The sequence below is a fragment of the Dermacentor albipictus genome, chromosome 2 (genome assembly GCF_038994185.2).
Source record: "Dermacentor albipictus isolate Rhodes 1998 colony chromosome 2, USDA_Dalb.pri_finalv2, whole genome shotgun sequence".
Taxonomy (NCBI): Eukaryota; Metazoa; Arthropoda; class Arachnida; order Ixodida; family Ixodidae; genus Dermacentor; species Dermacentor albipictus.
Window position 1 is genome coordinate 99,663,427 of NC_091822.1, and position 20,883 is coordinate 99,684,309.

The 20,883-nt window shown below is 48.6% G+C and overlaps 1 long non-coding RNA gene across 1 annotated transcript in view; it reads right to left on the bottom strand.

Annotated features, from left to right (window-relative positions):
• Nucleotides 1-249: 249 nt before the first annotated feature.
• Nucleotides 250-20,883, bottom strand: part of LOC135915919 (uncharacterized) — a 28,092-nt gene continuing 7,458 nt past the window's right edge. Inside the window, exon 2 of the long non-coding RNA XR_010568784.1 lies at nucleotides 250-1,119. This is a non-coding gene — a long non-coding RNA (uncharacterized lncRNA). The remainder of the gene's footprint in view (nucleotides 1,120-20,883) is intronic.

The window sequence follows — 20,883 nt, forward strand, 5'->3', positions numbered from 1 at the left end:
TACACAAGTTGGTCTGGATGCCAAGCATGCTGCTCGAGGTGTTTCAAGTGCGTGCTTTCACTTGCGTATTCTGTACACGCAATCATAGCACGACTGATATAAGCAGAACGTTGGTTGATTCTAATTTGCAAAAGGTTGAGCTTGTTTCGAATGCGTGGGGTTGGCTAGTTGCTCATAACGTTGACTGAGGTACCACAAGCGCAAAATGATGTTGCCACAGGTGGGCAGTCTGATGAATGATTCTGAGGATATCGTAGCAGGGGAGGGTTTATTATTTGTAAACGTGCTAAATTAGATACAGAAAGAATACAACAAGGTATGGACACAAGCGGTGTGCGATTTTTGTAGCGTTCAATACATTTACAGAGCCCAGTTCATAAGTTGATCGGCACTGTGTTACTCTCGTTTCCTTTCTATATTTAGAAGTTAGCATCTCACGTGAAGTCCTTTGTTTAACCCTCATTTCTGATAATATTTGAGAAAGCCTATATTTGAGTTTCTGTTTTGTTGTAGCGGATATAAACGAGGCTGATGAATTTGTTTCCCGTATAGAAATGCTAATACTCTGCTTGTGTTTCACATAAACTATTTTTGTCCATATAGGCATTTGTTACTCTCGACACACGAACATAAATGGCGCGCTTTAAATTTAACAAAAGCACGGGTATCCAGACGCATAATTTATGTAAATGTGAGGCTAAGGCTGAGCGACTCCGTCAGTGGCAATAACCACTATATGCGAGTAATGTGGCAGACCCCATTGTGGATTACATGTTCCGAATTGAGGCCGCTTTTTTTTTTAAACACGTTTTCTTGCCTATTCATCAAGGAAACTGAGATCGAGGCGAGCGACTAGTCCGTCCCAGTCGACACCGTCTTCGTTCTCGGGGCAAGCAGAAAACCGGGCACCCTCCGCAGGGGACCCATTGTCTTGACTGCGAGCAGCTGGCGTGCTGTCTTGGATCTGGTCATTGCGGCCGCTTCTTCCTTCCCTTGGAAGCTTCGAGTAGAAACCCAAGTTGGCAACAGGTTGGCCATCCTCGGTGCCGCTCTGCTCGGGCGGTGCAGACAACGCATAGAGATACAGGCTTCTGTCCCAAACTGTAGCAGCGCCATTACCTGCAGAAAATTGGGAATAGTACAGAGACACAACTAAGGGGGCTCTTCTCACAAACTACATGTGCCCCATACAGAGACTTCATAAAGAGAAGTGCACATAAGTTGCATTTTGGGTGATCGCGAGCACACGTACGTCGCATTCGATCACTGAAGTTTGACAGTGCAGGTACCATGTGCTTATAGTAAATATGTCCATCACCTGGAACGTTCTACGTACAGGAAATGACCGTTGTGCCTCAAACAGGAAGGTTAAGCGCTGAATAAAAGCGGAAAAAAATGAAACGAAATGCTCGAAGGCATTAATGCGAGGTGGCGAATTACTCCACCCGCACCGGTCGTTCTCTGACATTTTCTCGGCGAGCGCACGCATGCTTGTCTTTTCCCTGCTTTCTGTCATATCAGAGGTCGGAGCGCAGGTGATGTTCACGCCATGAGAACTACTCACTGATCTTCTTTTATTGCATTCTCTAGCTCAATCAAGACACTTTCCAATATGTAGGTTCCTGCCTCAAACCCCATCGGCAATCAAGATAAAAAGAAACATGAACTGAAAGGTGGAATCCAACTTAGTCCGTCAGCATGAGAGGCTAGCGTTCTAACCATGGACTAAGCCAAAATTTTCTTTTCTTTAAGCAAGAAATACACTAAGACAATACTAAGTGTTGTCTATTTATATATGTACCAGACACTTCATGAACCACCTGAGATGGTCACTTTCTTTTATTATTTGGTTCATCTGAATGAAGTTTATTTTATTCGGTAACCTGTAAAATTAACCCAAAATCGCGTTTTCTGTCTGTTACCTTTTCCGTTTTACTACATCCGAGTAACCAGATATGAGGAATGGTAAAACAAAACGTCACGTTAACAATAAAAGTAGTCATCAAAATCCTTTTCTGTGGTGCCTTGATGTAAGTCCCAAAAATGCACCCCTTGCCGACAATGTAGAATTACAGAATGAACAATACGTCCCTGATTTCCTACAAATAAAACGAAGTGACTCCCAAAGAAAAAAAAAATCAGCACCTTCAAGAGAACTTCCGAGAGACAGCGAATCTCCCACAGGAAGCTCACACAAAGAAATATTTATTCCTTGGTGTCGCATGCATTCTCTTCACAAGCGTTAAAGATACACGAAATTAAAACATTAGGATCGTTTAGGCTAATAAGTATTCTGTTCAAAACTTCATTTCGCGATTTTCTTGGAAATAGGCTCATGATTAGAAAAAGAATGATAGTCAATGTTTCAATTTTTTAATATCGAGTTGAAACACCAGTGGCTTTAATTTGACATCACAGACGTTAAAAATTTTTTTTCGCGTCATGCCACTGTGGCTCACTGGACTTTTTTCAACCTTGTTAACTGAGTTTCCTTGGATCCTCTAAAATACAATGCGATCGATGATCACCAATAAAAAATTGGCAGTGGCTTAGCTCAGCTATGCCAGGATACAGGTAGCGTAAAGGTACGGTTATGCTTTCTTGCCTTGCTTGCTAACCTTAGTTTATACGGCTATGACCTCGTTTGGGCTTGTAATCAGACGGAGCACCGACAAGTCTTGGGATCGTCTGTGACACTCTCTTGATGATGCCGTTGTTGTTGGCGACGTCTTTTCGCTAGGCGTTCTTCGCGTTACTCCGTTGTCTCGACCGCACGTTTTGCCTTGGCCCGCTCGTTCTTTCGACACTCGACGGCCAACTGCCAAGCGACAACCTCGGGGTCAGAATAATTTAGGTCTTCCAGTCTTTTGCGCCGACTGGCAGCGGCTCAACTCTCTTTAACCTCCATGTCATAGAATGAAGAACGAACTTTAGAGAAGGGAAACTGTACCTTCCACAGTGGTACGAAAATAAGCAGCGGCAGCGCATGGAACTTAGCGGGGCGGACGCCAGATGGCGTTGCTCAACCAGGAAGCGGAAGTGCAGCTTTTTTTTTTAGAGCAAAATCCAATATGGCTGTTTTCCGCCGGTGGCGTGCGCTGGTACGCGCCGCGCTGGCCCTGCTGCCTATGCGGCGTGCCTCATTGCCTAGGCTGCTGCGTAGCTGGTGCGTTATAATTGCCAGGGGACCTAAGAGCCTCTACTGACGCCCATACAAACAATCCACAAGTGAGTGAACAGGACGTGCAACTTTATTGCCAGAAGGAAAGCAGCGCACCTTCTCGTCAAGAGCAGAAATAAAATTTGCATGTTGAGATGTGCTGAGAAACTCACGTCGTCGCACATGGCGGTCTGGTAACGCGCGACAATCAGCAGCGCATGCAAATTGGACAGTACCCCATCTGCTTGCATCGACAGTCACCGTACCTTCAATCGCGAAGCTATCAGGTCAGGCAGGAATCTGCTGCCGCAGCCAACAGAGCTACATGGACTTGCCGGCATTTTAGCGTTACCTCCTTTCCGACCTGCACGTTTCTTTTTGTTCTTTCGCATGTCGCTAATGTGTAACGCACACTTAGTACCTCACAGTCTCAATATGGACATGGTCGGTTTTATGGGCATCACCCTTTTGCAGCCACTTTTGCAGAGGCCTTTCCACCCATTAGGCTATCAATTTCGTACACTTCGGATCATGTAATCAGGTACGATGGTCTCTGTTCATGCCATATCCCGTCTTACGAAGGCCCACAAGCATAATTTGCCCACTGCAGTAGCATGAAAGATCGAACGGGGAGCACCAATTACGGTGTGTGTAAATTAGAAGTCATTGTCGCTGTGTGGATTGCAGGAGCAGATGGTTACCCCGTGAGACTGTTGCCCAATGCAGCTGACCAGGTCGCCACATCCAAGAAACAACACGGCAACCATTATCAAATGAGACTCGGCATTCAATCACCGCATAAGGTTCATACAATACACTACATTGGCTACGATCCACATGACAACAGTGAGTATTCACGCACTATGGGGCGCTTACAGAACATTCAGCCACCCGACTTCAAGCACAGTGCTTGAAATCCAGGCCAGAGGTCACGTGGAAGGTCGATGATGCTGAACGCTATTGGCGTTTTTAATGACAAAAAACAGTAAACTTATTAATGAAAAGTACAATATCTAATTAGGGATGATAATTTTATGGCCTATTTTATGTAATAAACACGCTTCGCTAACTTTAAGAGAAAGTTTGCAAGAAAAAATTGAGCTTATTACGGCGCCCCTAGCGGGAGATATTAAAACTAACTCGGGCATCCCTTGAGGGTGTATACTCTGCTTGTTTTATTAGCAGCGGCGCACTCGATTTTTTCGCCCTCTGTGGCTATTTCTTGAACTTGCAAGTGTGCGGGGCCTGTCCATGTCAAGCGAGCTGCATCAACCGTCTCTCCCGAACATTAGACAGTTTTAGTATAGCGTAAAGCAGCAAACGCAAAGAGTCAGCGTTAGCGTTGCGTGCACCACACTGCGCATGCTCTGTCCGTAAACCGTGCTGGAGCTCTTACCCACGTGCGCTATTTTCGATAGGGACTTTTAGCGTGTCCGGTATTCGGGCAAGCGCAGGCGGTTTTCCGGTTTAGCGGGGGCGTCAAGGTGAGCGGCCCGATCGGTGGCGCCAGCTGGTGGCGCAAAGCTCAACCACACAAACACAGAGCTAATTACTGTATTCTGCTTAGCTGCTGGGGTAAATTTTCGACAGTGGCGTAATCGTGTTCACAATTACGCCGCTGCCAAAAATTTGCACGAGTGGCGAAGCAGGATATGGTGAGTTACTGCAGTTTTAGCTATGCGTTTGTCTGGTTGAGCTCACAACACCAGGCGGCTTCACCGCTCACGTTTACACCCCGACCATCCGGTAATCCGCCCAAACCGCTCCCGTTTACCGGAATAGCGTACAAGCTAAAAGTCTCTATTTAGCGGGGAACGCTAACGTACGCAAGGGGAGCCTTACGTACGGCAACATGGCGGCGCCAGTCGAAGTGAGAGCTGCCACTTCGGATCTATCGAGTTGTCGGCCTGCACTGTTCGGCTCATTCGTTCCCCAATAATGCTCGTGTTTGCTTTAAATTTATGCGATGATGCTTCGACAGCGGCGCACAGCTGGAAAAATTGGAGGACGCTTAAGCTTCGCCTTCAAGAGTGGGACGCGACAGCGTTCCCGTCGACCCGCCAAGGGGTATAAGACAATGCGCTACGGCACAGCAATCACTTACGATGCGCCCCGCATCGGACTTAGCGCCCACCTATCACGCGGTGAGCGTCGAGCAACGCAGCGTTCGGCGCGGCAACGAAACGTGCGCCTGAGCGAACGAAACGAACCAAAGAACTCGGTGTCTCGGAGGGGAAACGATCTACGCCAGCCAAACGTCGTGATCGGCACGGGCAGAGAGATAGATTGTAATCTAAACCGGGAGCACGGCGAAGCGTCGTCAGGGGAGAGGGAGTCCCGCGACGCGCCTGGCAGCGGTCCCAATGCGCGCGCGGCGCGCCTCCTGTCGGGGCAGCGCCGTACATTGAGAGGAGGGGGTCTTCTGTGTTTGCCGCAAGATGGCTCTGCGTGTGCGGAAAGCGCAGAAGAAATGCAGCGGAAACGCACTTCGCAACTCGTGTAATTGTGACTTCTGTACGTTACATGTTCATAATTACCGATATACACCGCAGTATAACTTTCCACGGCTCGTTTCGAAGGCAACACCGCATTCACTAGAGGCGCGTTTGCACCGCTTGGAAGCATCGAACTCGTGGCTGAGTGGTAGCGTTTCCGTCTCACACTCCGGAGACCCGGGTTCGATTCTCACCGGGCCAATCTTGGAAGTTGCTTTTTATTTATGAAGCGCCTGCCGTGATTTATCGCTCACGGTCAACGCCGCCGACGCCGACACCCGACACCGACGCCGACGACACCGGCTTTTCTGCGACACGAGCTCCTTAACGCTATCGCGTTAAAATGGGCGTTGTTTACGATATACGTTCTCGATTAGCGGCGCCGTAGGTTTAGCGAGAAGGTTTGCTTATGTTTGCTCATGTTTGCTGTATCCGCGTCGAGATGGCGCCCAATTGTATTTCGCTCGTTCGCTTGGTGTAAAGCCGCATGTCAAGCCGATGCGTGTCACGTTTTCCGCGGCAAAACAAAGTAGTGTAGTCGGTGCTGTGGTCATAATGCGTATGCGCTTTACTAACGACGACGACATGAACCTCCTGAATAAGGTTTTGGCCTTGAAACCATTCGGACAGACGTCAAGAAGGGCGTCCGTTGCAATAAAGTGGAAAGAAATGGAAAATCCGCTTTCTGGAAGCGAAATTGCCGGCGAGACGTCCCCTCCGGAATAGCCTCGATGTTGAGCAGGCCGCTCCTTGAGGACACGTACAACCTGCGCGGTCACTCTCGTTCCCGAAGCATGAGGGCGTCTATGTTATCGCAACTTAAAAAGGGCAGGTAATATGGGTCCCACAGAACACTCGATCGCGGCATGCTAAGAATAATCGGTGTGTTTCGCGACTCTCGACAAAACAACACTGAAACAAAACACCTATATGCATAATTGACGCAGCAACTGTGGCTTTGGATAAGGTTGACTTATGGATACACTTGCGGATTCGGCATTGAATCAGCTCGACATTTCGTGTCGCTTTCCAGTACTTCATGTTTTCCATCTAGATGGCGCCGTATATGTTTGCGTTAACGTTAACGCTTTTCTCCGTTCCGCTAATCTAGAGCACTACCATGTGCCACCCAGTGTAGCCTTTCTTTGCGTTAGCGTTGCGTCGCACGCTAACGCTAACGCAAGCGTTTTACGCTATTAGAGACTTTTAGCCTGTCCGCTATTCCGGTAAACGGGAGCGCTTTGGTCGGATTACCGGATTTGTGGGGGCGTAGCCAGATCGCTGCAGCCGCCTAGTAGCGTAGAGTTCAACCAAACACAATGCTAAAACTGCAGCAACCCACTATATCCTGCTTCGCTAGTGGTGCAAATTTTTGGCAGCGGCGTAAATGTGTACACGATTACGCCACTGTCGAATATTTACACCAGCAGCTAAGCAGAATATAGTAATTAGCTCTGTGTTTGTGTGGTTGAGCTTTGCACCACCAGCTGGCGCCACCAATCTGGCCGCTCACGTTTACGCCCCCGCTATACCGGCAAACCGCCCGCACTTGCCGGAATATCGGACACGCTAAAAGTCTCTAGCTTTAGTATAGCGTACGCTATATTAGAGAATAGAGACGTTTAGCTTGTACGCTATTCCGGTAAACGGGAGCGGTTTGGGCGGATTACCGGATGGTCGGGGCGTAAACGTGAGCGGTGAAGCCGCCTGGTGTTGTAGAGCTCAACCAGACAAACGCATAGCTAAAACTGCCGTAACTCACCATATCCTGCTTCGCCACTCGTGCAAATTTTTGGCAGCGGCGTAATTGTGAACACGATTATGCCACTGTCGAAAATTTACGCCAGCAGCTAAGCAGAATACAGTAATTAGCTCGTGTTTGTGTGGTTGAGCTTTGCGCCACCAGCTGGCGCCACCGATCGGGCCGCTCACCTTGACGCCCCCGCTAAACCGGAACACCGTCCGCGCTTGCCCGCATACCGGACACGCTAAAGGTCTCTAATCTTAGCGTGTCCGGTATTCGGACAAGCGCGTGTGGTTTTCCGGTTTAGCGTGGGCGTCAACGTGAGTGGCCAGATTGGTGGCGCCAGCTGGTGGCGCAAACCTCAACCACACAAACACAGAGCTAATTACTATATTCTGCTTAGCTGCTGGCGTAAATTTTCGACAGTGGCGTAATCGTGTTCACAATTACGCCGCTGCCGAAAATTTGCACGAGTGGCGAGGCAGGATATGGTGAGTTACTGCAGTTTTAGCTATGCGTTTGTCTGGTTGAGCTCTGCAACACCAGGCGGCTTCACCACTCCGGCCGCTCACGTTTACGCCCCGACCATCCGGTAATCCGGCCGAACCGCTCCCGTTTACCGGAATAGCGTACAAGCTAAATAGAGACTTTTAGCGTGTCCGCTATTCGGGCAAGCGGGGGCGGTTTTCCGGTTTAGCCGGGGCGCCAACCTGAGCGGCCAGATTGGTGGCGCCAGCTGGTGGCGCAAAGCTCAACCACACAAACACAGAGCTAATTACTATATTCTGCTTAGCTGCTGGCGTAAATTTTCGACAGTGGCGTAATCGTGTTCACAATCACGCCGCTGCCAAAAATGTGCACGGGTGGCGAAGCAGGATATGGTGAGTTACTGCAGTTTTAGCTATGCGTTTGTCTGGTTGAGCTCTACAACACCACGCGGCTTCACCACTCACGTTTACGCCCCGACCATCCAGTAATCCGCCCAAACCGCTCCCGTTTACCGGAATAGCGTACAAGCTAAAGGTCCCTAATGTCTCTACCATTGCGTACGCTAAAAAATCGCGGGTCGTCACTGCGCATGCGCTGAACGCTAAACGAAATAGCGGGTATAGCGGGCGTACGCAACGCAAACGAGTTAGCGTTAGCGTTTTTGCGGGGTTTGCGGGAAACATGGCGGCGGTCCCGGCTGCCCGCTTCTAATAGAATTTGGCGTTGCTTTTGTAAAATGCACTCCGTTCGTAGCAAATGACTGTGTATACGGCTTTCACTTTGTCTGAGGCCGCTTCGACGACAAAGTATTATGGATAACTTCGTGGTGTTTTCGAGGTCGCTTCTCGTTTCGAACGAGTCAAAGCCTAACGAAATAAACGTTTAAGATGTCAGCGCCACCTATCGCTACAGGCGCGAAATAGCCGCAACGACGGCATATGGCCTCAGAGATCCAAAGATATCGCCGGCCAACTAAAATTGTAGAAAACGTGCGCTGCTTAGTGGACGCTATATTTTATAGCGTATAGCGTACGCTATGGTTGCGCACGCTAAACTAAAGCTGTCTACTAAAACGCACGGTGCGCCATCCTCGCGCATACGCAGTGCCGCGCGACGCCGCAATCGTGCGGCAGCGGGCGCACACGGCACCGGCACGTCTGCGGAGACTGCGACGTCACACCTCTGGAATGCGCCGCAGTCGGCGGTGGCGAGGGCGACGCAGCTGCGCCTCTCGTGACGTCACGCGGCTCTCATGCATGTGCAGTATGGCAGGCGCTAAAGCTCGCCTGGTACGCGTGTACAGTACGGTCCACTGTTAAAGGGAACCTCGCACAGCGTGGCCGCCGCGCTCCGCGAAGCGCCCCTTTTGAGAAGCGGCGAGAATCGGCGACACCAGGCGCATGCGCAGTAACCGCGGAAGGTGGAGCCAGCCCCGCGTCGTCTGCTACGGCGCTCTTCTGGCGCTTGGCTTGCTCAGGCACAATCTCTGGAACGTGACGGGAGAACTAAACATAAAAACCTGATTTTCCTCGCAGCTACATAATGGGCGTTCGTTTCTGCAATATATTTTTTTAATTTCCTATTCTAGTGGGGCACGTTTTACGCGATGCAATAGTGCTGAAGGAGAAACATCTCTAGTTCTCGTCCACTTCCTGTTCTGAACCCACGCAAACCACCTCCTCTAGCTGCGGCTGGAGTATTAGTGCATTTGGTGCGTCGCCCAACATCAATACTCCAGAACGACAAACGGTGCAGCTGTAGTCAACGAGACAAGTTAATGATGCAGAAATACACACAATTTGATGCAAAAATGTTTCCGGTTCATTCTGCTATTAGCAATGGTAGTACAAATTTTCGAAATTGGGAATGGCTCGTAATGCAAGGTCCGAGTCCACGATCGGCGGCACAAGGCACACGGGCATTAAGCGTGGAAGGAGCAGCCGGTCGCGTGTGGTGTGCAACACCGCGGCGCAGCCCCGCCGCCAGACGTGAAGGATGCCGTTCTTCGAACTACTTTCGCGTCAAAGTCTGAAATAAGGGCAGAACATACAAACTGAGCTGGATATAACCAGAAAGCCGTTGATTTGGAAAGTAGCCTGGTAGCAAAAGGGGTGATGCGGCATTTCGTGTTTCCCAGGGGAGCGGGCGGCGGTGATAAGACGCTGCTGGGTTCCCAACGACTTCAGTTCTCTGGCAGCAGTCAGTTCGAGATGGCTAGAGTACCAGAGAGCGAGAGATGGAATATCGTGCGGCTATGCCTGCGAGGATACTCGGAACGTGTGATTTCACAGTTGTCACAAAGGCCACTCAAAACTGTTAACCGGATCATACAAGACTACAAGAAGGAAAACCGAATCAAGGATGCACCTCGCAAGCCGTGGTCTCGAGCAACGAGTCACGAAGAAGACCTTCATATCATCGTTGTCGCAGCCGCGAATCCACGTTCATCTGTCCAAGAAATACAAAAAGCGGTTGGTCTTCACGCTTCCAAAACAACGATCAAGCGGCGCCTTCGTGACGCAGGCCTGAGAAGTAGATGTGCAGTTCAAAAACCATTGCTGCGTGTGTGCAACAAAACGAAGCTTGCCCTTGGCGCTTGCCCAACAGCACGAGTCCTGGACTGCTCAGGATTGGAAAAAGGTTGTTTTTACAGATGAGTGCAGTTTCACAACCAAATGGGACCAAAAGGCTCGTGTTTGGCGACCCATAAACACCCGGTGAGTTTTCCAACTGTAATGGACTTCGTGAAGAATCTGTCTCATTTTGTGCCATTTGCCAAATATCTTTTCTTTAGTTTTTTTTTGGAACTCCTTTTGTTTTGCTAGAAAACCTAGGTTCGGTGTGTTTGCGGACAAGACCACTGCCTGATATGATGACATGTTCTCTCTCGCATATAAAGAACGTGAACAAAATTTTAACCGTCATAACTTTGTTTCACTACGCAGATCTGCGTAATGGGCACGACCAACCCTTCTTGGTACGAAAGCCTAAACTGAAATAAGTGAGCGAAAAAACTTTTATTATGCAAAAGAGAAGGTTTCCCCCCGCCTGAGCGCCAAGGCCAACGTGCAATCGTTTTGCGCAGCATCTATCAGAGCAATGTTGACAACGCATTTTTTTTTTCTTTTCTAGGTTCCGACCCCAGTTCGTGCAAAGAGTTGCGGCCAGTGGCCGGACCGTCGTTACCGTGTGGGGCGTAGTTACGAAGGAAGGCCTCGGCCCCCTCATACGGATTCAAGGGAAATTCCGGGCTGAGAGGTACTGCGACATATTGAAAGACGTAGCTTTGCCCTACCTCGCACGTGGCCCGTTTCCCGACGAAGGCTACGTGTTTCAGCATGACCGCTCGCCTGTGCATACTGCCAAGAGAGTGGAAGCGCTACTACAGCAACACGGCGTGGTTGTCCTCCCCTGGCCACCTCAGTCACCCGACCTTAATGCGATTGAAAACATTTGGGGGATGATGAAGGTTGCTCTGGCACGCCAGCGTCTACACGGACTGTCTGCAGACGCCTTGTGGACTGCAGTGGAGGCCGAATGGGAGCGGCTGAAGCGAGACACAACATTAACCGAGGCGTTGTACCGATCATTGCCCGCACGCATGAGCGCAGTCATCGAATCTGAAGGCGACGTTACACGCTACTAAGTGGATGAAGAGCTCGTTAAGTCGCCTTATTTGTTGTGAATAAATTAGAGGAAAGTCCCTCACAACCACGATTTGCGAAGTAGTGTTATACTCAAAATGCATCGCAATATTCTCGATACACGCATTTCACTTTCGAAGGCCGCTCGTTTTCGAAATTACTACCCCTGTTAAAGGCGGAAAAATAGAAAAATATTTCTTGCACACAGTAGTGATTAAAGTAAAATCTCGTTAATTCGAAATGTAAGGGAGTGGGAAAAAACGTCCGAATTATCCGAATGTAGGATTATCGAAAGGTTCCGAAAAATTGCCGAAAACTGTTCGCGTGAAAGATAAATTTATTTCGTGAAAAACTGCGCAATGGCCATTTCCTCGGAGGACAAAAACTGCTTGACAATGACAAATTCTTTCAATTTCTTCGAATTCTTCAATTTGTGCACACTATCCACAGTGCCGGAAGCAGAACTGATCTATCGTAGTAAAGGTTTCTGCGGCTACTTTCAGTATATGGTAGGTGCTCCAGCAGGAGCTTTTTTGCAAGTGGTTTCGCACTGGAGGCAGCTTTACCGCTCAAATGGCAAAGAGCACGTAGAAAGCCTGAAGTTTCGACTCGTCGGAACTGAAATGCGCGCTGACCGAAGGAAGGGAAGCGCGCATTGGCTGTGAAGGGACAAGACGCCTTCGAAAAACTTGATGAAAAAGGATCAGTGACCAGGCAATAATTGTTCTAAACGGCTTGCAGCTACACGCTTCGCTTGGTGTCTGATATGCGCGGGCGGTAGTCGCCGCCGCCGCGTGCTGCATGACAGCGATGCTCCGAAACCGAAATTGTGCGGCAGAATTCTTTCTCGGCCTATCAACGGTGGTCTGAAAATTTGCCAACACACCTGCAACCACGCAAAGTGATAGGGACGCAGGAAACGATGCATCATGCAGTTTAGGGCAGAGAACGAATATTTGAGCCCACCAGGTTAATACCACGGCCCGTACCACATGGGGAGTCCGTCTAATAAAGAGAAGCCAGCCGCGGCGCGTCCGAATAAACGAGTTTTCGATGCCGTAGACTTCCATAGGCGTTTGGCAGGACCTCGAAAGCAGTCGGAATTATCAGAATAAACGGTGGCCAGATTACCAAGGTTTTCGTGTATGTCTGCGTCATTAACCTGTCTCGTCACCTGCAGCTGCACCGTTTGTCGTTCTGGAGTATGAATACCGTAACCATGTCGGCCGTTGATGTTGGACGACAGATCAAATGCAGTAATAGCCCCGCCGCAGCTAGAGGATGTGGCTTGCGTGGGTTCAGAACAGAGAGTGGACGAGAACTAGAGACGTCTCTCCTGCAGAACTATTGCATCGCGGAAAAAGTGGCTCACAAGAATCGCAAATTAAACAAATATATTGCAGAAACGCAAGCCCATAATCTAGCTGCGAGGAAAATCAGGTTTTTATGTTTAGTTCTCCCGTCACGTTCCAGAGTTTGTGCCTGAGCAAGCCAAGCGCCAGAAGAGCGCCGTAGCAGACGACGCGGAGCTGGCTCCACCTTCCGCGGTTACTGCGCATGCGCCTGGTGTCGCCGATTCTCGCCGCTTCTCAAAAGGGGCGCTTCGCGGAGCGCGGCGGCCACGCTGCGCGAGGTTCCCTTTAACAGTGGACCGTACTGTACACCCCTGGTACGCGTAAGCCTCGGCGAGTACCCAACCCACGGACCAGTCCGGGTTCTAGATTAGGTGTCCCCGTTGCCGCTTTGGTGTCCTGGAGGCGCCGCCAATATTGCGAAATATTGACACGTTGTTTTAATCAGTTAAAAATACGATTTAATAAATATAACTGCGTCCAGCCGCCAACTTGTGACGCTATGTTCAGCACTATGCTCTAAACGCAGTAACCTATAATGTAGCGTTTGGGCGCAAGTAACTTATAAAGGTTACAAGTGGTTTGTTTTCTTGTTTTTTATATTTTTGTGCCTTCTAAAGGTTACAAGATCCAACGTGCAAGCAATCTATAAGTTACCATAACAAATAACGCCATGTAACCTTTGCCCCGTAACCTATGAACAGCGCGGAAACTTATGTGTCTATAAGCAAGGAGTTGCGCATACGTAGAGAGGGCGTTTTTTGCTCGAAGTGAGCAAATATATTTATTTCAGAGGCAGCGCGGGTATGGTTTTAGCAACAGGATAAATGTCAGTATACTACAAACTCTTTGTGATAGTTTGCCGCATGAGCTCAGTACTGTCATTTTTGATGGCAGTTACAAGCAGACTTGCGCGCGATTAAATGTCTTACTTCTGCATCGAAAGAAGCTGTGACATGCAACGCAATGGTAGTATTTTGCGGCTCAGTATGCTACAGCACAGCTTGATTATTCGGTCGATAAGTGAGTTGCAAAACGAGCTCCATGTGCTATTTATTCTAAGCCCGCTCTCACTGCGGGGCGAGGTGATTTACCTCGCAAATAAATTTCATTTTTACAGGAAGAAAAACTAGCGCAGTGGGCAAAGACACAGTAGACACATAATACGACGAGAGAAACAAAACGTCGTTCTCTGTTTTGCTAAATTAAAGTTTCTTGTCCGTCTGTCTGTCTGTCTGTCTGTCTGTTTTGCTATACTGTGTCTCCGTCCTCTGCGCTGGGATATATTCCCACAAATATGCACCAACTCGTCCAGCTCTCCACTTTAATTGACGTAAAATCGCAATTCATGCAATGAACACGTAATATGCTGGCATGATACAATACAGCTTTTGTGTCTTCTTCGCCATGTAAGCTGAAATGCGTTAAACACCGTCGCATTTAACGTTCTAGTAGCACAGACGGAGAAGGGCAGCACCTGAAAGAGCGGCAGAAAATGTAACCGGATGTGCGAGGCCGAGTGCGCAACTCGACGGGATGTTTTGTTGCATTCCGCCGGCCCTTCCAATATTTCAGTCGACATAGCGAGTCGGGATTAAGCCAAAATGAGAAGAGCAAGCACGCGAGACACGGGTAACGGAAAGGAGAGGTGCACAAAATATCGCACGACGGTCGCTCCGATACGCGCTAGACGCGCATGCGCAAAAGAACCACGGAAGTCTAGACGGCGGGAAGGCGCCACGGCGCAGGCGCCGCCCGCGCTGCTTCGTACGCGTCGTTTGAACGTTTCAAACCACTCGGCTGAGCCGCGCCGCTTTTTGGCGGTGTTTCTTCTCTGCTTTGTTCGACATTTTCAAGTATTTTGGTTTGTGTGTGCGCGCGACAAAATCTGTAATGGCGCTAAGCAGCAGGGACTTGTGGGGCGTGCTGCGCGGCTGCTGCAACGAACCCTTCTGCGACTGTCGGCGGTACTTCGTTGTCTGCTCGTCGGACGACTCCATTCGTTGCGACTTTTGAGAACTCCAGCCGTTGCGACTATTGCAACCACTGTCCAGGTGCCCATGGCAGAATTACGGACTTGGGTAAGTGACCTTTGTTTCAGAGCCGCATTTACCGCGTGCAAGGTCTTCGTTTCTGCATGCTTCTCAAATCGATTGTAAGCGGTGCTTTCCAAAGCGGGCTTCATTGCAGAGCTCTTTTTGTGAGTGCATTTCGAACATAGATGAGGTTACGGGTCCATGACTGACTTAGCTCGCGACACATTGGGTCGATATATCTGCTTATCTGTGATATACCTCTTTTAGCCAAATACTGCCTCAGGTGCCTAGTGTCGTCGCGTGCGTTCTTTGAACAATATGGTGGTAATCCGCAGTTATTGATACATTTCCTGTGTGCGCACGTGGTGGTGGCGCGCGGGATTTGTTGCAGTAATAAATGCGCGCGCTTCCACCGCACGACTGCAGTATAGTGTTTGAAACCTGATTTCTAGAACTCTGCGCGTAATTTCGCTGCTTCTGAATTGGTTTGTGCGCCGGGTACGACTGAAAATGTGTGACACTACGGAACCATCGTCCATGCTTTATGCAGTACATTAGCAAACGTGCTCGACTGAGGCTTCCGTGTAACATAGACAGCGTGCGGCGAACATGGATAGCCTGACAGAATTTCTCGTTATGCTGTGAAGAAATTCCATCGCGTGTTTTATTTTGTGTTCTACCTAATAATAATAATATTTGGGGTTTTACGTGCCAAAACCACTTTCTGATTATGAGGCACGCCGTAGTGGAGGACTCCGGAAATTTCGACCACCTGGGGTTCTTTAATGTGCACCTAAGTCTAAGTACACGGGTGTTTTTAGGGTGCCTCGATGCCAGCGCCGCCGTACAGGGTGGAGACAACCTCAACGGCGCCGCCATATTGAAGCACACGGGATCGGCTGCGCTAGCGTTCGTGACGGCGCCGTTCATGCTCTCGGCGCGCTTCGAGTGCTTTGATTTGAACAATCTTTTTATCAATAGTGCACTGCGCATCTTTTTACTCATAATAGCCATTTTAACATCCGAGGGTCGAAGACGTAATTGTACGAATTAATTTTAGAGCCCCCAGTGGTCGAGGTTGAACTATTAGTGTGCCGTCAGTTGGCTATCATTTTAAACAGGCTATCATTTTAAAGATCCGTTGCCCAGCAGGTGCTACCGCTCCGTGCGAGTGGAAGAAATTGTTTTTTTTTTTCTACGTGGCTCTTGGTTTTTCAATTCCTGGGCTATGATAACAGCCGCGCGTCATCAGCCGCTCGCGCGCGGCGGTTGGTTTCGCTTCGGTCGCTCGAGCTGTTTCCGTTTGTTTTGCTCGCAAAGACAACCTGTCTGCTTTTTAATCTTTCAAAGTGTAACTGCGAGTTCCTCGCCTGTTTATTGCCCACAGGAGTGCAATCACATCTGTTTACGAGCTGGCGCTGGTACATACAAACGATGCCGCGTATACCAACGGTGCCACAAGCAAATTTGAGTTGCAGCGCTTTCTTTATGGTTTCTGCACTCCATGCACTACCACCTTTCCGGCTCTTTCTCTTCAAGGCAGCCTTCTGGTCCTCGTTCAAGAAATCCAGATTTTTGGTCAGCGCTGAGAGGTCTTTTCCTAACCGCTTTGTTTTCCTGGCAGCAGTCTTCAACTTCTTTTTTGATGTCGACAAGTTTTCATGCAAATCAGTGTTTCTCTTTTTCGCATCTTGCAGAGCCTTTCGTAGCTCACATACAGAGAGCGAGGAAATATTTTCATTGCTCTCATGCTCGACTGAATTTTCTTCGAAAGAAGAGGTACTGTCTCGACTCAGTTCTGCGGAGTCTTCTTGGTCAGCGTCTGTAGCAAGTGTTGAGGAGGAGTTGGTGCCTTCCTCGCCAGTAGGTCCACATTCGGCAGTCCGTCTCATAGGGAGTTTCCTTCGCTGAGGTTGAGCTGAATGAATAATAAAAATAAAAAAAGACATGTCTCAATGCTTATTGAAATAACTGCAAATCGCGGAAATAATACGCTCCACTACAATTATTACTCACGTTTAAAGTCGAACAGCGTGGGCAGAGCTGTAGACTTTAACAGGCGGCGTCTATCCTGCCGATTTTTCTCAATCTGGTCCTCTTCAAAGTGGAGCTAAAAAAATAAATAAAACACCAAATGTGATTATTCACGTTTGTTTGGGCTGATACAAAAATACTTGTAAAAAATAACCAGTTATTTACGGTGCTTAACAGAAAATGTTCATAAAAATGTTGCTGTATTACCGAACCTCGCACGTTTCCAAACAACGCGCAGGCTACGACGGACACCCAGCCAAAAAGCTCAGGAAAAATTTGATCCATAATGTGCGTTAGCTGCACGTTTACATGAGTACATCCTGCTTAGGTATTTAGCTCCGTCACGGAATAGCAACCACGATCGGGAACGAACATGCAGCGATAAGGTCTGCTTACGAACAGCGTAATGCAAATATGCCCGCGATCATAACATCGACTACGTCGCTTTCGAATAGCACGATGCAATTATGTACCAATAAAAAAGCAATCCTCTATGCACTTTGACATGAGAGCCGCAATTATCTACTGAGATCTCAAAGAAAACCGCAGGGCTTCGAGCGGCACCAGCACAACAGCCGCACTCTCCAGACGAAGCAGTGTGTGCCTTCAGTAGCAAATAACGAGCACTTAACTTTTGGTTCGTCAATTTTCGCTCAACGTAAAAGTAACTCTGCTGTCTAAACAACAGCGACGCGAACTTTGCAAAATGACGCCAGTGCTTTCTGTGAAAATATAAATCAGGTGTGCGACGTTATGATTTTTTGCTAGTGTTAAATATTCCGCGAATAAAAATCACCCTCATCCGACTCTATAATCAGGGCACTACTCGCGTAGAAAAGCTAAGTTCAAAACGAAAAACACGCTCGCGCCTGTACGTATGCGCGTACCTATACGCTGCCTATGCAGCAGCGGCGTACACGAGTTTGCTTTAATTGCAAAATACGGATCGATAAGACTTAACTGTTTTGCAACTCACCTCGCAGATATATGAGCTGTCAGTTGCGTTCCACCGATCCCGCTTTACTTGAGCTTCCCATTTCTTTCATCGCTCCGAGTCCCGGGGGAAGCGAAAACAACGCAGGCCTTTACGTGTTGACCCGGAGCACATTGGCACACAACAGCCCGTCATGATGGCTCAGTGGACTTGACAAGCTTGTTAGGCATACAGTCTAACACTGTCAAACAAGTTGAACCACCAGCGAGTGCCTCGAACAACGCAAGCTCAGCTGTTAGCACCGATCAACTGCGACCACTCTGACCGCCCGTCGTGATTCAATATGGCGTCGCAGCGAGAAAGAGGCGGCGTGGGGGTGGTCAAAGGATGGCACCACCCTGAACGGCGGCGCTGGCATCGAGGCACCCTAGGTGTTTTCGCATTTCGCCGCCATCGAAATGCGGCAGCCTTGGCCGGGATTCGATCCCGCGACCTCGTGCTCAGCAGCCCAACACCATAGCCACTGAGCAACCACGGCGGGTTGTGTTCTACCTAGGTGGTTCAGAACAAGAGAGTGGAGTTGCCGCAGTGCCGCATCAGAGTCCTCAGCTTGGCAGCTCGAAATATTACTGGGTTCAGCACACCTGATAATTTTAAACCTCTGGAAAAAAAAAGCTGTACAGTAACACTCATATAGGGGAGAGGGGGGGGGCTACGTGGTTTGTGCAAACAGCGAGCTTTTCTAGATTCAGAAAAGACTTAAGACCAGAGGAAAATTTCTAAAGTTACAAGACGGCAACTTGATTTGATGAATCATAGTTTGGATGTTTCCAGTAGAAGCACATGCACCAAAGGAAACTAAGTTGCAGTAAAAGTTGGACTTCAGAAAGTAAGTGCGTCATCATTACACCAACGATAAACGCAATTCCACTACATGGATGACTTGCCTTGTATGAAAACACTGTTTTCACCTTTTGCTCTCCTGTTCGCCACATAAGCATTGCGCTTAAAGACGAAGTCTCACTGTTAAGTGCAATGCGTATGTCACTGGCTGACCACAAATTAATCGCTATCAATGTTGTATAATGAGCATTAAAAAGTTCTCTTCAACTCCTACTTTGTGACTGATGACCCGGCTGTCTTTACATAGGTGCGGAGCCATCTCCAGAGGGTCATCACTCAATTGAATTTTTTTTTTTACAGGAGCGTGGACATCTGCATAAATAGTGTTTTTTGAGTGACTGCACATAGGTTACCAGGCTTTTTATCAGTCTGTTAAATCACCCACACAGGCGTACGTTATCCTCTTCATTTAGTAAACTGGGGTAAACATCGACAAAAGGATGCAGCTCAAATAGCTTGAACATGTATGCGTTTTCTATCCGCAGTGACGGACAAGATGGCTCGAGCGTTGCATAATGCCGTTTGCCGAAAACCAGCTTCGCCAAGTCATCAGTGTCGCGCAATCAAGTATACGCAGTGTATTGCGGCGAAGTATACCAAGAGGGGAAAGCGGTCACTGTCAGAGGATAAAGTGGGATACACGTGTGCACCTGCAGTCGCGTCTCCTGTCGCAGTACAAGCACGGAGACGCCGAACAAGTGTACTGGCAGGCCTTCAGAGCTGTTTCGCTCGCAGTTGTAGCGATCCGAGCCCTTGTTTCGCCCACTTAGAGGGCCACATATATGAGCTAGACATCGTAACAGCAGGGATTAGTAATACGCGCTCCTTCATTAATTATCCTTGCACACAAGCAGCTCATAATCGCTACGAATCTGCACCACTTAGCCAATATCAGTGTTACTGTACAGCTTTCACAAGGGTATGAAATTGCATGATGACGATTTTTCTTTAGCATACATTTGCTCCGTATTCATCAGCTGGGTGTAGTGTTTTGCCAGTGTGGCTGTACAGCTCTCACAATTATTTACGGCTCAGATTGCATCCATGGTGCCGCAAGTTTAGTGCTTTCACATACAGAGTACAAAATGTTCCATTCCCACGAATCTCCAAGTGTGTTGTATGCTCAGTTACATTAAGAACTACTGCATCGGCACGTCATTTGAATTCACAAACTGTTTCCGTTCCCGAGATTCGCCTGAAGTGTGTGGTATGCTCAACGACACTAATGAACAGAGCACGGCGTAATGTTTTGCCATTAAAGTCATCCGAGAAAACGCCTCACGTCCAAACGTATCCCCCAGCGACTATCAGAATTTAATATGCTACGGCCGCAAAAAAAAAGAAACACACACACAAACTCGCACTGGCACGGCAGTCGAATTCATAAACTGTTTCCGTTACCGCGAATCTCCTGCTGACCTTGCTCAACGACACTAATGAACAATGCATCGGCACGATGTAATGCTTTGCCACTAAAGTCATCCGAGAAGACACCTCACTTCCAAACGTATCCCCCGCGACTATAAAAATTTAATATGCTTCCGTCGCAACAAAATAGCAACAAACTCACCTCGGACACGGCTTCTTCGCCTTGCCGGCCACGCATTCTGTCGATTCTGTGCTGCTAGCTCGGTTAAGTACAAACGGAGCTCACAACTTTCTTCCCCGTAGTACCTAGGCGAGGAGAAATTTCAAGGACCAAAAGTCCCCACATTTCTCTCTCGCGACCACTGCTCCTCACGCATGCGCAGAAAGAGCGGAGAAATCCAATTATGATGTGCTCGTCTATTGTAGCGGTCATATTGTTCACTATGTAATTATGATGATATTAGTTTTGGTTTTGCTAGCGCCATCTCTCGGTCGCATTGTTTAGTTCACAACGCCACCGCTATTCTTATTCGCACCGCACTGTGGAAGGTACAGTTTTGCTTCTCTAAGTTTGTATAAGTCTTCTGTGATACTGTCCCCCGCGACCGTAAAACAGGCGCAAACGCTAGCCGACGGGAGAGGGTAGGAAATGGTGATAGCAGAGGGTGGTGAACGGTCGGTTCTACCGCATCTGGCTGGCGTGAAAAATACAGAGGACGCGCTG